The sequence below is a fragment of the Prionailurus viverrinus genome, chromosome B4 (assembly GCF_022837055.1).
Source record: "Prionailurus viverrinus isolate Anna chromosome B4, UM_Priviv_1.0, whole genome shotgun sequence".
Taxonomy (NCBI): Eukaryota; Metazoa; Chordata; class Mammalia; order Carnivora; family Felidae; genus Prionailurus; species Prionailurus viverrinus.
Genome location: NC_062567.1, coordinates 17,411,671 through 17,426,589, shown reverse-complemented (window position 1 = coordinate 17,426,589; position 14,919 = coordinate 17,411,671). Strand labels below are relative to the sequence as shown.

Sequence of the window (14,919 nt, the reverse complement as noted above, 5' to 3'; positions counted from 1 at the left end):
TGATTGGAAATCAGATCAGAGAGATAATGAGTCATCTTGTCCTGGGGACTTGGTAGACCATTTTGAAAGACTTTGGAGATTTTAAGGTAATGTGAAGACTGGCTTTTTTTTTTTTAAGTGTGGTAAAATATGTATGATGAAACGTTTGCTATTTTAACCACTCTTAAGTGTACAATTCGGTAGCATTAAGTACCTTCACAATGTTCTAAACCCCTAATCCCCATCTATTTCTAAATATTTTTCACCAATTCCCATCCCCCTTCCCCCAGCTTTTGGTAACCTCTGCTGTATTTTCTGTCCTATGGATTTGCCTATTCTAGGTACCTCATATAGATGGAATCATACAATATTTGTATTTCATTTTGCATAATGTTTTCAAGGTTCATCCACGCTATAGCATTTATCAGACTTCATTGCTTTTTTTGGCTGAATAATATTCCATTATATATCATTTCATCTCTTGATGGATTTGTGTTGTTTCCACCTTTTGGCTATTGTGAATAATGCTTCTATGGACGTTGGTGCACAGATATGTTTGACTCCGTTTTCAATTCTTGGAGGAATATTCTGAGAAGTGGACTTGATAATCACATCATAACATGATATCTAACTCTCTGAGAAACTGTCATGCTGGTTTCCATAGTGACTGCATCCTTTTACTGTCTCATGAGCAATGTACAAAGGTCTCAATTTCTCTACATCCTTACACTAAAAAAATTTTTTTAATGTTTCTTTTTAGAGAGAGAGAGAGAGAGAGAGAGAGAGAGAGAGAGAGATGGAGCATGAGCAGGGGAGGGGCACAGAGGGAGGGAGACACAGAATCTGAAGCAGGCTCCAGGCTCTGAGCTGTCAGCACAAATTCTGACACGGGGCTCGAACGCACAAATGGTGAGACCATGACCTGAGCCAAAGTTAGACGCTCAACCGACTGAGCCACCCAGGCGCCCCACTGTTTTCCATTTTTAAAGACTATATTCTGGGAGTTTTGAAGTATATATTATAGGTTTGATTTATAGTTCCCTAATTATTAGTGATGTTGAGCATCTTTTCATACACCTATTGGCCATTATATGTCATCTTTGGAGAAATGTCTGTTCAAATCCTTTGCCCATTTTTTAACAGTATCATTAGTCTTTTTGCTTTGGAGTTGTAGGACTTCTTTATGTATCCTGGACATATACCTCTTATCAAATATACAATTTGCAAGTATATTTCCTCTTCTGTGGTTGTCTCTTCACTCTTTGGGTAGTGTCCTTTGAAGCTATTTGCTTCTGTATCTTATATGTTTTTTGTTCTTCAGTTTCCCCTGTTTTTGTATTTAGTTGATTTTTTTGTAGTATACTGTTTTTATTCTCCCTTTTTTTTTCTTTTAATTTTTTTCAGGGGCACCTGGGTGGCTCAGTCAGTTAAGCATCTGACTTCGGTTCAGGTCATGATCTCGCGGTTCGCGAGTTTGACCCCTGCTTCAGGCTCTGTGCTGACAGCTCAGAGCCTGGAGCCTGCTATGGATTCTGTGTCTCCCTCTCTCTTTGCCCCTCCCCTGCTTGTACTCGGTCTTCCTCAAGAAATGAATAAACATAAAAAGAAACTTTTAATTAAAAAATAAAAATAATAAAATTTCTTTTTCAGTTATTGCTTAATGGTTATATAGGTTGTTATGAGTTAAACTAGGTTGTTATAAGTTTAAGCGTTAATTGAAATTCCTGAGATAACCACCAAGGACTTTGACTTTTGATCTGAGGAAAATGGAAAGCTGTTGGAGGTTTTTGACTGGATCTGTTTTTTGTTTTAATCTGGCTGCTGTGCTGAAAACAGACGGTTGAGGGAAGGGACCAAGCAAGGGCTGAAGTCAGACAGTGTGTTAGGGGATTTTGTAATGATCCCAGCAAAAAAAGATAGTAGCTTGGCCAGAGATGTTAATGTTCAAATTCTGATATACTTTTGAGTGTAGAAACATCAGTACTTGCTAGTGAATTAGAGGTGGACTGTGAGAGACAGTGGAGTCAAGGGTGACACGAGAATTTTTTGAATGATAGAATTCTGTTTGGTGATAAAATTGCATTTGGCGACAGAATTCATATTTTAGAAGACCTGTATTAAAGACCTGAACGGTTTTTTCAAATGTATTTCACATTTAGGAGAAACTAGAACATCTCAAGGGTCTATGTTCATCTGTTTTCTTTTGCTTTTCGCTAAGCTATCAAGATATGTAATGGAATCAATATGGAAAGGCCATTCCTCGTACCTTCCATGTATACTATACTAAACAATGGTGGCTTTTTTTGAGTGATGATCATTAAATACTACAGTGAAAATTGGCAAATGGAAGAAAGGAAGTAGAAGGGGGAAGGTAAATAAGGCAAAGGAGTTCAGTTAGTTTATACTGTCCTTACCAAATGAGCAAAGCATCTATAAATTTTAGAAAGAACTTCAACTGCAAAATCTTCACTCAAAAAAGAATATATTTTTTTTGCTGTTAAATCTGATACTGAAGTATATTAGAAAAATTTCATCCCTTCCATATATATGAAATGTCCAGAAAAGGCAAATAAATCCATAAAGATAGGTTTGAGAAAATTTGGGGGGGGGGGGGTTGGAAATATTTTAAAACTGGAATTATAATAATGTTGTACAACTCTATAAATTTACTAAAAAATCATGTATACTTAAAACAGATGACTTTTATGGTTTGTAAATTATACTTAAAGCTGTTGAAAATATAAATGCACCAGAAGGAAAATAAAACCCACGTTCCTTGGTTATTCTGATTAATATTTCAATACTTGTATGGAGAATATTTTGGTTAAACTTTAATCTCATTATATTTTACTTTCTGGTCCCTACTTATATATTTTATGTGTTAAAATGATGTATGTTTTCCATAATGGTATTCTCAATTAAATGTTTCTTTTTTTATTATTATTTAAAATTTATTTATTTATTTTGAGAGAGAGACAGAGACAGAGACAGAAAGTGAGCAGAGGAGGGAGAGAGAGAATCCCAAGCAGACTGGGCTGCTAGCTCGAAGCCCAATGTGGGGCTTGAACTCACAAACAGTGAGATCATGACCTGAGCTGAAGAAACCAAGAGTTGCAGGCTTAACCGACTGAGCCACCCAGGCATCCCTCTCAATTAAATGTTTCTAATAATAAGTCAAATCCTTGATAAAACTAGTTTAAGTAGCATAATTTGTATGAAAATGAAGATTACAGCAAAGCCCAGCAAAGGAATATGCAAATGGGCAGACATTAATTAGGAGTTCTTTTTTTAAGTGTATTTATTTTGAGAGAGAAAGAGAATGTGGGGGAGGGGCAGAAAGAGAGGGAGAGAGAAAGAATCCCAAGCAGGCTCCCTACTGTCAGCATAGAGCTTGATATGGGACTTGAACTCACAAACTGTGAGATCATGACCTGAGCTGAAATCAAGTTGAATGCTTAACCGACTGAGCCACCCTGGTGCCCTGAGTTCTTTTTTTTTCTTTTCTTTTTTTTTTTTTTTAATACAAGGAAAGTGCTTTGCTTAATGGCTCTGTGCTTTCTTTAAAGGATTTCTGAATAATCAGAAATAATTGGGAAGAAAGCTTGCTCTAATTGGGGATTGGCAAAATGTATGTGGTTAAAGTTATTGCAAAAAAATTTAGAAATCAGTAAGAATTGTTTGAAAAACAATTACACCCACTGTCATATACATCTTTAAATAGCACTCTTGAAAATATATACCTCTAGTGTCCTCTTAATTATTATTTGGTTTGCTAGCTTTCAAACCCATGGGTGACTGTCTAATTTGTATTTTTGGCCTGATTAAGTACAATTATTTTTATCATGTATTTATTATATTTTCTATGTTAGCATGTAAGATAGAATATATAGGGAGAAATATGGGAAAACCAGTGAAAACAGCATATTTAATAAGCATTCCTGAAATGCTAATTTTAGAAAGAGAAAATTTTTCCTAAAATTTGGTTTCTAAAAAACTTGGTAAAAAAACAGTATGCTGTTTGAAAAAATTTAACACAATACAAAAATATATAAAGTAAAAAGTGATATTCCCATACTTTGTCCCTTAGTCCCTTTGCTAGAGGTAACTACTTATATAAATTTGTATGAAATTTATGTATCTCCTTCACTGTTTTCATGTTTGCCTAATATTTTCATGTTTACCTATGTAAATCTTGCATTATGAGGTTTGCCCCTCATATTATGGTTTTTAATTATATGACACATTATCCCCTAAACAGTAAGACTTAAGAGTGTTACTATCCTAACCCATCTGTAGATTTAAAAATTTCTGTGTTGTGGCAAATAATTTTAAATTAGGGACAACTAATTTCAGATAAATTGGTCACCATTTGTTTCTGCAATGTTATAACAGATTAATCAGTGATTAATCTTAATCAATGATTCTCAACTGGGGGCAATCCTACTCTTCCTCCCCTAGACTTTTGGCATTGTCGGGAGACATTTTAGATTATTGCCTCTTGGGGGAAGAGGTGATGCTAATGGCATATGGTGGTAGAGGTCAGGGGTGCTGCTAAATGCACTGAACAGTACCCGCCCTTTTTTTTTCAATATATGAAGTTTATTGTCAAATTGGTTTCCATACAACACCCAGTGCTCATCCCAAAAGGTGCCCTCCTCAATACCCATCACCCACCCCCCTCCCTCCCACCCCCCATCAACCCTCAGTTTGTTCTCAGTTTTTAAGAGTCTCTTACACTTTGGCTCTCTTACACTGTAACCTCTTTTTTTTAAAAAAAAATATGGAACGCTTCATGAATTTGAGCGTCATCCTTGCGCGGGGGCCATGCTAATCTTCTCTGTATCGTTCCAATTTTAGTATATGTGCTGCCGAAGCGAGCACTGAACAGCACCCCTTTAATGAAGAATTATCTAGTCCAAAATGTCAGAAGTGCTAAGATTGAGAAAAACTGCCTTATATGAAAATGGTTAAGAGTAAGGACTCCCCAGGCAGACTGCTTAGGTTCATATCTTATGCCCTCTCCTTACTGTGTGACTGTGGATGGTTATTTAACCTCTCTGGGCTTCAATTTCCTTATCTATATAATATTAATAGTACCTATCATAGGGTTGTTGAGAAGCTATTTAATACATGTGAAAAATTTGGAATGGTGCCTGACACAGAGTAGGAACTCTATAATAGTTGGCTGCTGTTGTTTTGTTGTTAATTTAAATGTGGATTCATATCTGCAGTCAAAGAAATTTTTCAACTTCTCTGATTTAGAAATAAGTGTCATGGTAAAAATGAAAATCTAGTCAAAAGAATAAAATCAGCATTCTGGGGGCGCCTGGGTGGCTCAGTCGGTTGGGCGTCCGACTTCGGCTCAGGTCACGATCTCGCGGTATGTGAGTTTGAGCCCCGCGTCGGGCTCTGTGCTGACTGCTCAGAGCCTGGAGCCTGTTTCAGATTCTGTGTCTCCCTCTCTCTCTGCCCCTCCCCCGTTCATGCTCTGTCTCTCTCTGTCTCAAAAATAAATAAATGTTAAAAAAAAAAATTTAAAAAATTAGCATTCTGAAATGTTCATGTTACAAATATATAAAACAGAATGGATCATAAACACATATTTTAGCAATTTGGGGGAGTTTCCAAACATGATTATGAGACTTACTGAGTTAACTATGTCCCCACATTCTATTTCATACACAATTTTTTTTTTTTTAACATTTTTGCATTGTGCATGAGTGATGATGCATTTCACAGAGCGGTAGCCCTTGAACTGAGACAGTCTATCATTGGTCTTTCTCTTTGGTTCTGTAGTTTTGTTTCTTTGAAAGTCCTAAGTCGTATTACATAATTCAGGAAGGAAGTGTTCATAAAAAGAAGGAAAGGTATTAAATAATTTTGAATTGAATTATATTTCTGATTTGTTGCCTCAGTGTTAATTTTTTGGGTTTTTTTTTTTCTTTTCTTAGTGTTGAATCCCTTATTCTCCTCTTTCTCCATTCATAGGCAATGCTATGAGTACATCCTGAGAGTACAATGAGGGCATTGAATGTATTAAAATCTAGATTATTTTTAGAAAAAATAGAAAATACTTATTCAAGTTATATCGTGGTTTTATTCTTTTCATAATTGTTGTAGTATAAAATTCATTAATCATAATTCTTTGTGTTTCTCACGGCTATCTCTGTCAGTGAAGTAATTTATGAGCTGTACTTATATTAAATATATCATTAAACTGCATCATGATTTAAGGTATTTTTATATATCTTGCAAACAAAAGAATATCCAGCAAAGTTCAGATTTACAGACTATAGTGTTATCATTTTCTGGAAACGGATGGCAAATTTATTTTCTCCTTAATTTGATTAAGATGATAAATGGGGAAAAAAAAACCCACAAACTGATTTCTTGAAACAAAAAAGGTATGTGAGTGGTATAGAGTATATAAATGTTTTTCCCGTCTTTTTTGCCCTCTTTCCCCCCACCTTTTTTTTAATGTTCAGTTTTAGTTTTTTACCACTTGATGGCAGTGATGGAGCTACAGCAACCCTAAGAAGGTTAGGGCACGAACTCATTATGAATAACAAAAAGGTAGATACAAAAGAAATCTCTGACATTTTAATATTATTCACATTTCTAGGTGATATTACTTACATTGAAAGTGACAGTAATAGGGGGAAAAGCCTCTAGATGGAGCTTCAGTACTTTCTAAGGGAGAACATTTTCCGTATCTTTCCAAATACATATTTTATATTGTTTTAGATACTATGTTGAATCCAGAATGGATTTTTCTAAAACTGATATTTAAGGATGAATATGTCACTTGTAGAGAAATTAATTCACCAAGCCCACCAATAATTTAAAAACATGGCTATTTAAGTGTCTAAAATTTCTATTTCATTGTTAGTATTTGTTGAAAAAGTATGTTAAAAATGTTAGTCAAATGTTCCTAACCTAGTATTAATTAGAATGAGATTGCATATCTAACCAGTTAGTAAAAAGCACTTTACTAGTAGGAAATCAGGTGCTTAAAATCAATATTGCCCCTTAATTAAACATTATCATCTATACTGTTAATTGTTACATTCTCTTAACAGAACATAAATATTTTTTTCCAACTCAATTCCCCAAGTTTAAAAAAAGTTGAAATTAATGTAATCAAAATTTAGGAGATTTTATGTAAAATATTCTTTTACGGAACATACATACATGTTCTTTAAGTAGTAATTATTCTTACTCTCATCAGAAATGTTTACCTTTTGTAGCCAAATAAGGAATCCATTATCACTATACATGGGAATAAAGTTGTCATTTTTATTAGGGAAAAAATGGATGTTAATATTCTCAGTACACTGTTGATTTTAGTTTCTAATTCATTTGGAATAACAAGAAAACTCAAAACAAGAATAGTAAGTTTTCTTACCTTCCAACTAGTATACCATAACCTGGATTAATTTTTGCTGTCTTATAAAACGTTTTAGTAAATATGTGCTGTTGGTTTATAACTGGTATTTTTAGCACTCAAATGTTAGAGGCAAACCATGGGTAATATTTAGTCTGGCATTAACATGACATAGTAGTTTTATGTGGAAAGAAAATGTATAACTGGGAAATCATATGAGAAGCATGAAAAATGATTTGTGGTGGTTTTACCATTCTTCAGTTTCTTGATAAAATTTTTCTCTATTGAGGCAGTTCACTGAAGTAGAGTAGTTGCCAGTAACTTTTTATAATTACATGTAATGATAGAGTTTGTAGCAGTTAATTTGGGGGGACGGCTAAGCAAATATGGTATAAATTCATTTCAAGTTGTGTATAAAGTCAGCTGAATTTGTGGTGTAATTTGCTTGTTAATCACCTTAGTGGCAACAGTCTTCCAAAAAGCCACGTATTGCTTTGTTTCTTATCTTACTAAGATTTGTTTCTTATCTTACTAAGAAAGCCATGTACTGCTTTGTTTCTTATCTTTATTTATCTTACTAAGTTTTAAACATTTCAGAAACATCTCATAATTTTTCAGCCATCTCCTTTTATTATTAATACTTTCTAAACAAATATAATTGGATTAAATTAGTTTTCAATTGTGTAGTAAAATGAACTTTGAAAAGATACAGTCTATTTCTCAGAGATAGGAAAACTCCAAAAAATTGTTAAGCTACTACAAATATCTGTAAATGAGAGCCTTGTACTTATAGTTACTCCTAAAATAAATCCATTTAAAATAGTTATGGTTAAGTTTGAACTTCACTTAATTTGAGCAATCTCTCTTGACAAACGTTAACTGAAATATTCTCCATTTCTCTGAAGTTCTTGCCCTAAGAAATAAAATCAGTTATGTATCAAGTTAATTTCACATGTCAAAGCTTTTTAAAGGAAAAAGAGTAAAGCATGCAGTTGTTATTTGCTACAAATTTAAAAATTATCTTCAATTTGGTGGAGGAAAAATTCCTTTATTTTACGTTGAGGTTGCTGAATTGCATTTTCTCCATTTTTAACCAGTATGTTGGCATTATGTAGTATCATCTCTAGTAAAGTTTACTTATGTTACTTTATCTTACTGGTTGTAATGCCAAAGCCTGCAATGAAGCATTCCGGTTGATTTACACTTAGCATTATATCTCGAATATTATATACTCACTTTCAATGTTAGTACTATACACATTGTTAACAGTAAATTTTATCAATGTCAATAAGATAAAAATTAACCAAGTAGAAAAGGATAATCAAACTTCTCTTATTTCTTTTGGTAAACTATTTTTTTTTAATAAGTTTTCCTGAAATGTAGAATACCTAACAGACTTTTATTAAACTATATGTTGCAAGTATATCAAGCACAAGAAAATATGTAGCAGTTATTATAGTGCTTAATACAAATCTTTTGATTTGTCAAAACATTATATTAATATACCAACAGAAGCAGATAAGGCTCCTGTTATTAATACAGACTGAAGAATATAACTTCTGTTTGACAATTCTTAAAATGTGTCTGAACAACTCTATATTCCATTAGTTATATATGTGTTCTAATATTGTTTGTCTTCATTCTGTTCAAGTTTTGATTTTTCATTAATATTTGATAGCTTTCATTGCTACCTAAAATATGATCACACAATAGCTAGAAAAACAGTTCGGCTCTCTAGTTGTTACTTTATTTTAATAAAAAATTTTATTTATCCTTTTCATTTATTCTAGCATTAAAGAATTTCTATTTTATTTTGCTTTTAAAAATAAAATTTTATATATATATATATAGTGAAATAATTTATTTCATTTTATCTTGTATCATAAAGCTACCTAAATAGCTATTGAAATACTTTCCAGAGCTTACTTTCTTCTGAAAAAAAGGCTTTTAATGAAGTTGTACTACACAAATGATTTATTTGGGTTGTCCCTCGCCTTGGATCCATCCCCTTTCCCTAAAATTTTCATTATTAAGCAGAAAAAAAGATATGATTGTCATGTAATAACACCATAACTTTTTATTTAAACTAAAAAGCAAAAGATCAATGAGTAAACCCTCTGAATTTAATCTTCTGTATTCTTTATAAGTTTTATGTTAATACTCTTGAATAAAGTAGCTCTGACTTATGAACAAATTTATTTGCATCCAAATATAGGTGTGATGATTTGCAAAACTTGTGTATGTTATCTCCAAAGTCACTGATTAAATTAATTTTCAATTGTGTAATAAAATGAACTTTGAAAATAACTTTAAAAAATTAGTTGATTTCTAAAAAAGTAACTTCACTATGAATTAATAGCTTATTAATGAATGTTAAATAATAAGGTCATAATATATAAGACAAAGTATGTATAAAGTCTGTAGAGTAGATTATATGTTATGCGAATAATTATGTATGTTTGTAAGATACATTTTGTGGCATATTGATAATGAAATAATTAGTTATCAATAAGAAATAATAGTGTTAAGAACTGCATAGAAAATTTGCAGCTCTTCTATTCATCTATTCTATAAACATCAGCTAGATACTATTTTATTTTTTAAATATTTTGATAATACCTTACAGAACTCTGTGTTCTCAGGCCTCTTGCTAACATATTAATTGAACTGTAGCATAAAAATAGTAACTAGGTAAATTCATGTAACTGAAGATGACCTGTGAAAAGAAAAGTTTAATAGATACAATAATAGATATGTGTTAGACTGTTGTATTATGAAGATAGGTAGTATTTTATGATTTAAGCTTTCATCCCAGACCTGATATATAGACTTAATAAAATATTGAAAACTGATTTCTTGTATACAAACAGTTATTACATATCTAGGACTATCTTGAGGTTTTAGAAGGAGAGTGTTTTGTTATCAATGTAAGTACTCACTTATCTTTAAAAAATTAATTTGGTTTGACTTAAAAAGTTTTATATTGTCTTAATAAAGTTCCCTGCAAAAGCATGTAGCCTCACAGAACTGGGTATGTTATAATTAGCAAAGTAAGCCTAAATTACTCAGATAACTGTGAATGTTATTATCATTCACAGTTTTGTTAGCTTCTCAATTAAATCGTTTTCCAGATAATGTGGTTTTAATCCATAATAATATGCAAAAGTTGGTTTTGTTTTAATTTTAAGTACAGACTTTAAAATAGATCTGTTCCAGGTTCGGATGGAAATGTGTTAACTTTTGAAGACTAGTTTGATTTCTCAGATATCGCTAATGTCATGCAAGGAAATGGGATATAATAAAAATAGTAGTACTAACCAGTCGTTATATCTTTACCAACTTGTAGTCTTTAGTGGTTCAGTCTGTAACTGTCAACATTTAACGTTCTGTATATTTACTGCTTTTCAAGACTATCAGAAACCCTGCACATAATAATTTTAGGAACAAAATAAATGGCAGAATACTGACTCTAAGAAGCACTTAATATGGTATCACAGTGATCTCCAAATCGGTAGTGATAGACTCAACATGGAAAATTTCTCATTCTAGGCAGATTGTGTTTGGTGACCTGTAGTGCACATTAGGAATCCCTGTAAGTTCAAAAGAAACTTAGGACAAGTTAAGAGCACCTGTTCTTTAAAATGCCACTTATCTCAGCTTCATTCTCCACTCTTTCCCAATTGGAGACTTTCTAGAAAATTAATATTACTAAAGCACATTTGATTAACTTGGAAGAGTAGCTGAAAGAAATTGTATCTTTCAGTGAGAGGTCAGACTCCACCAGTTGCATTGCAGGCAATACATTTTTAAACCTTTTGCTCACCTTCAATAGTTAAAAGTTTTTAAATCTGGAGGCATGTTATGGTTTTTCTTTTCTGTCTTTTCTGTTTACTGCTTAAAAACAAAACAAAACAAACAAAAAACAGAAATAGTTAAAATTCCCAGAAGAGAAGTGAGATAATCCTAACCAGTTTAAGAATGAAGGTTCTTTTTTCCCTCATGTTACCCATGTATTAGAACCAGGAATACATTGTTGAAATAATTTTTGGATTTGAGTATTCTTCTTTTTTTTTTTTTTCATTCTCTACTTTTAACTGACTTGATAAATGATTTAAAACCATTTCCAGATTCACAAGGGTTATATCCTATTTTGTTTTGAAGTACCCATGTTTCAAGAAGTGATTGCTTTCTAACACCAAACTAGGTTATTCAGTCCTCTAAACCTTTGGGGTTACCTTGGTAATTAGGAGAGTTAATATTCCATATTACTTTATGGAATAATACACAGCATACTTTTATTGTGCTTGTGTCTTGTGTGATTTTGCTTGATGACCAGTGGTTAGAACTAGGTTGATTTTGTTCAAATTCGATTATGGTTTTGCTTAAGTAAGTGTTCATTGCAATAGCCTTTTTTCTTACCTCGTTTTCTCTTCCTAGCAACCAGCATTACTAAATTCTTCAATCTTTTAGGTACTTCTAGCATCCTTTTGTTTTTACTTTGCCTCTCAGTTCACATCAGATCACATTCCTCAGATCACATCAAATTCTCTGTCTACAGACCACTAAGGTCTTCCTCGTCTTTCACAATCATTTTCTGTTGCAACTGTTCATAATCCCCCCAGCCCATTCAGGCCGCGTACTAATTCTTGGAAATATAGATGAAACAGAACTTGGAATTTAATAGCCGATATTTGCTTTCTTTCTTTTGTAATTTCTACAAAGATGGACTTACAAATTATTACAAATAATTCGATGACAGTTTGGTAAACAAGTAGAGTATTGACAAATATGCTAAAGTAAAATACTTAAGATTTTTTTTCACGGAGAACTATCAGACCCTGACTAGAACATAATGATCATGGAATAATCTATAAGAAGATATTGCATAATAAAATGCCCCTGGGGAAACAAGACTTTGAAAATTCTTGGCTTCAGGAGCTGCTAAAATGTATAGGAAAGATACATAGTATCAAAGTATACACTAATACTGATTTTCTTTTATTACTTGCCTGTTTGTTTCCTAAGTCATAGAAATTACAACTACCCTGCAACAGGGAAGATAAATTACTGCAAAATTCTTCTCTGGCTACAGTCCTAAAAGTAAGCACAGAGCAAAGAGGAAGAATAAATCAGGTATCATCTCATACCGTTTTATCTCATGGAAAGCTACAAATGAGGTTTTTTTTCTTTTTTTCTTTGTTTGTTTACTCAGGATAAGGAAAGGGGGGAAGATCAGATGATGCTATGGAATGAAGCTGGTTGGTAGAAAGTTTTTGTTTAATTTGCATGTGATATCTTTTGCCTTTTTTTTCTTTGGAAGAGAAGTTGCTTAAATGTGGAGGTTATATATTTTCTTTTCTTTTCGATTGTTGCTATTTCTTTAAGGAGCTCATTTGGAGAGTCAGATCTACCAAAGTAGTTTAACAGATACAGTTTTCTGAAGTAAAGTTTTTACTGAAATGCACAAATTGATACATTCAGAAAAATGCAAAAATCGTAAGTATTTAGTTGGATGAGTTTTCACAACTAAATCCATCTGTGTAATGACCAAGGTCAAGAAATAGAATGTTACCAGCCTTCCAGAATACCTCCCACCTCCCCCCCCCCCACCCCCCCCACCCCCGCTGCCTTGTGCTCCCTCGTTTACTCTCCTTCGGTAGTCACTATCCTGCTGTATAACACCATAAATTAGTTTTATCTTTAAAATAAAATCTGTAGGGGCGCCTGGGTGGCTCAGTCGGTTGAGCGGCCGACTTCAGCTCAGGTCATGATCTCACGTTCTGTGAGTTGGAGCCCCGCGTCGGGCTCTGTGCTGACAGCTCAGAGCCTGGAGCCAGTTTCAGATTCTGTGTCTCCCTCTCTCTCTGCCCCTCCCCCATTCATGCTCTGTCTCTCTCTGTCTCAAAAATAAATAAACATTAAAAAAATTAAAAAAAAAATAAAATAAAATCTGTATACACAGAATCACACAGTATATACTATGATTGCTTGGCTTCTTTTGTTCAATAGGCTCATAAAACTCAAAATTCATCAATGCTGTTGTGTAGAGCAAACGTTTTACTCCTACTTATTGCTGTCTATGCATTTTCATTGTTTGAAGGTACCCCAATTTATTTACCCAGCCTACTGGTTTTTTTTTAATGTTTATTTATTTTGAGAGAGAGAGAGCGCACGCGTGAGTGTGTGTGAGGGGAGGAGGAGCAGAGAGAGAGGGAGACAGAGAATCCCAAGCAGGCTCTGTGCTGTCAACACAGAGCCAGATGTGGGGCTCAAAGTCACAGCCCTGAGATCATGGCCTGAGCCGAAATCAAGAGCTGGATGCTTAACCGACTGAGCTACCCAGATGCCCCCTATCCATTCTATTGTTGATGGATATTTAGGTTGTTTCCAATTTGGAGCTGTTATGAACAGTACATGTATGAACATTTTTGCAGATGTCTTTTGATGAGCATATGGGTATGCACCTAGGAATGAAGTTGCTTGATCATAGGATGTGTGTATATGCAACTGTAGTAGGTATTGCCAGTATTCAAATGGTGGTGCTAGTTTATTCTCCCTCTAGCTGTGGTTTGATGGTGTAGTTTCTCCATACTTGTGTGAACACTTGATATTACCTTTATAAAAAGAAAAGTCTTTTATTGTTTCGTTTTATAAAGATTAAAAAATTATCTTTTTAATTTTGACCGTTCTGATAGGTACATAGTGGTATCTCGCTGTGGCCTTAATTTGCTTTTCCCCAGTGGTGAATGAAATGGAGTCCTTTTTCATGTGTTTGTTGGCCATTTGGATATAAATATATAGATTGTAAAATATTATCTTTTTCTCTATGTAATATGTAGGGAGAAAAGCTGGGAACTTGAATTTACTGATCATTTTATTCAGTGATTGTCTAGTATAATTTTGATTTTTCACATGTCACTTCTCAAGTTACTAAATTATCAGTTATTTTGCATAAAACTGGAAATATGAAGAAACACTAACGTAGAAAAAAGGGTTAAGTTAAATGTAGACATACCACTACATACTTCAGACCTTCTTTTATTTATTTTTTGAATGCTTATTTATTTTTGAGAGACAGAGCTCAAGCAGGGGAGTGGCAGAGAGAGAGGGAACCAGAGGATCCCAAGCAGGCTCCACACTGTCAGTGCAGAGCCTGATGCGGAGCTTGAGCTCACTTACAAACTGCGAGATCATGACCTGAGCTTAGCCAATTGAGCGCCCCCAGGCACCCCAGTCCTTCTTTTTAAAGAACAGCTAGAGAAAATTTACAGACCATTACTAGTTCTGTCTTCTCCGTATCCACCTGTCCATTTTTTCCCCTTAGTGTGACCTTCCTGCTACCTCTGATGAAGAGTTCAAGGCTAGGGGCACCTGGGGGGCTCAGTTGGTTAAGCAGCCGACTTCGGCTCGGGTCATGATCTCACAGCTTTTGAGTTTGAGCCCCACATTGGGCTCTGGGCTGATAGCTCAGAGCCAGGATCCTGCTTCAGATTCTGTGTCTCCCTCTCTCTTTGCCCTTCCCCAACTTGTGCTCTGCTTCTCTCTCTCTGAAAAAT

The 14,919-nt window shown here is 33.9% G+C and overlaps 1 protein-coding gene and 1 non-coding gene across 2 annotated transcripts in view; one reads left to right on the top strand and one right to left on the bottom strand.

Annotated features, from left to right (window-relative positions):
- Positions 1-14,919, top strand: part of DNAJC1 (DnaJ heat shock protein family (Hsp40) member C1) — a 226,776-nt gene that overhangs the window by 41,244 nt on the left and 170,613 nt on the right. The gene's annotated exons all lie outside the window — the stretch shown is intronic.
- Positions 4,754-4,860, bottom strand: LOC125171365 (U6 spliceosomal RNA). The gene has a single exon (XR_007154284.1). It is a non-coding gene; the product is annotated as a U6 spliceosomal RNA (small nuclear RNA).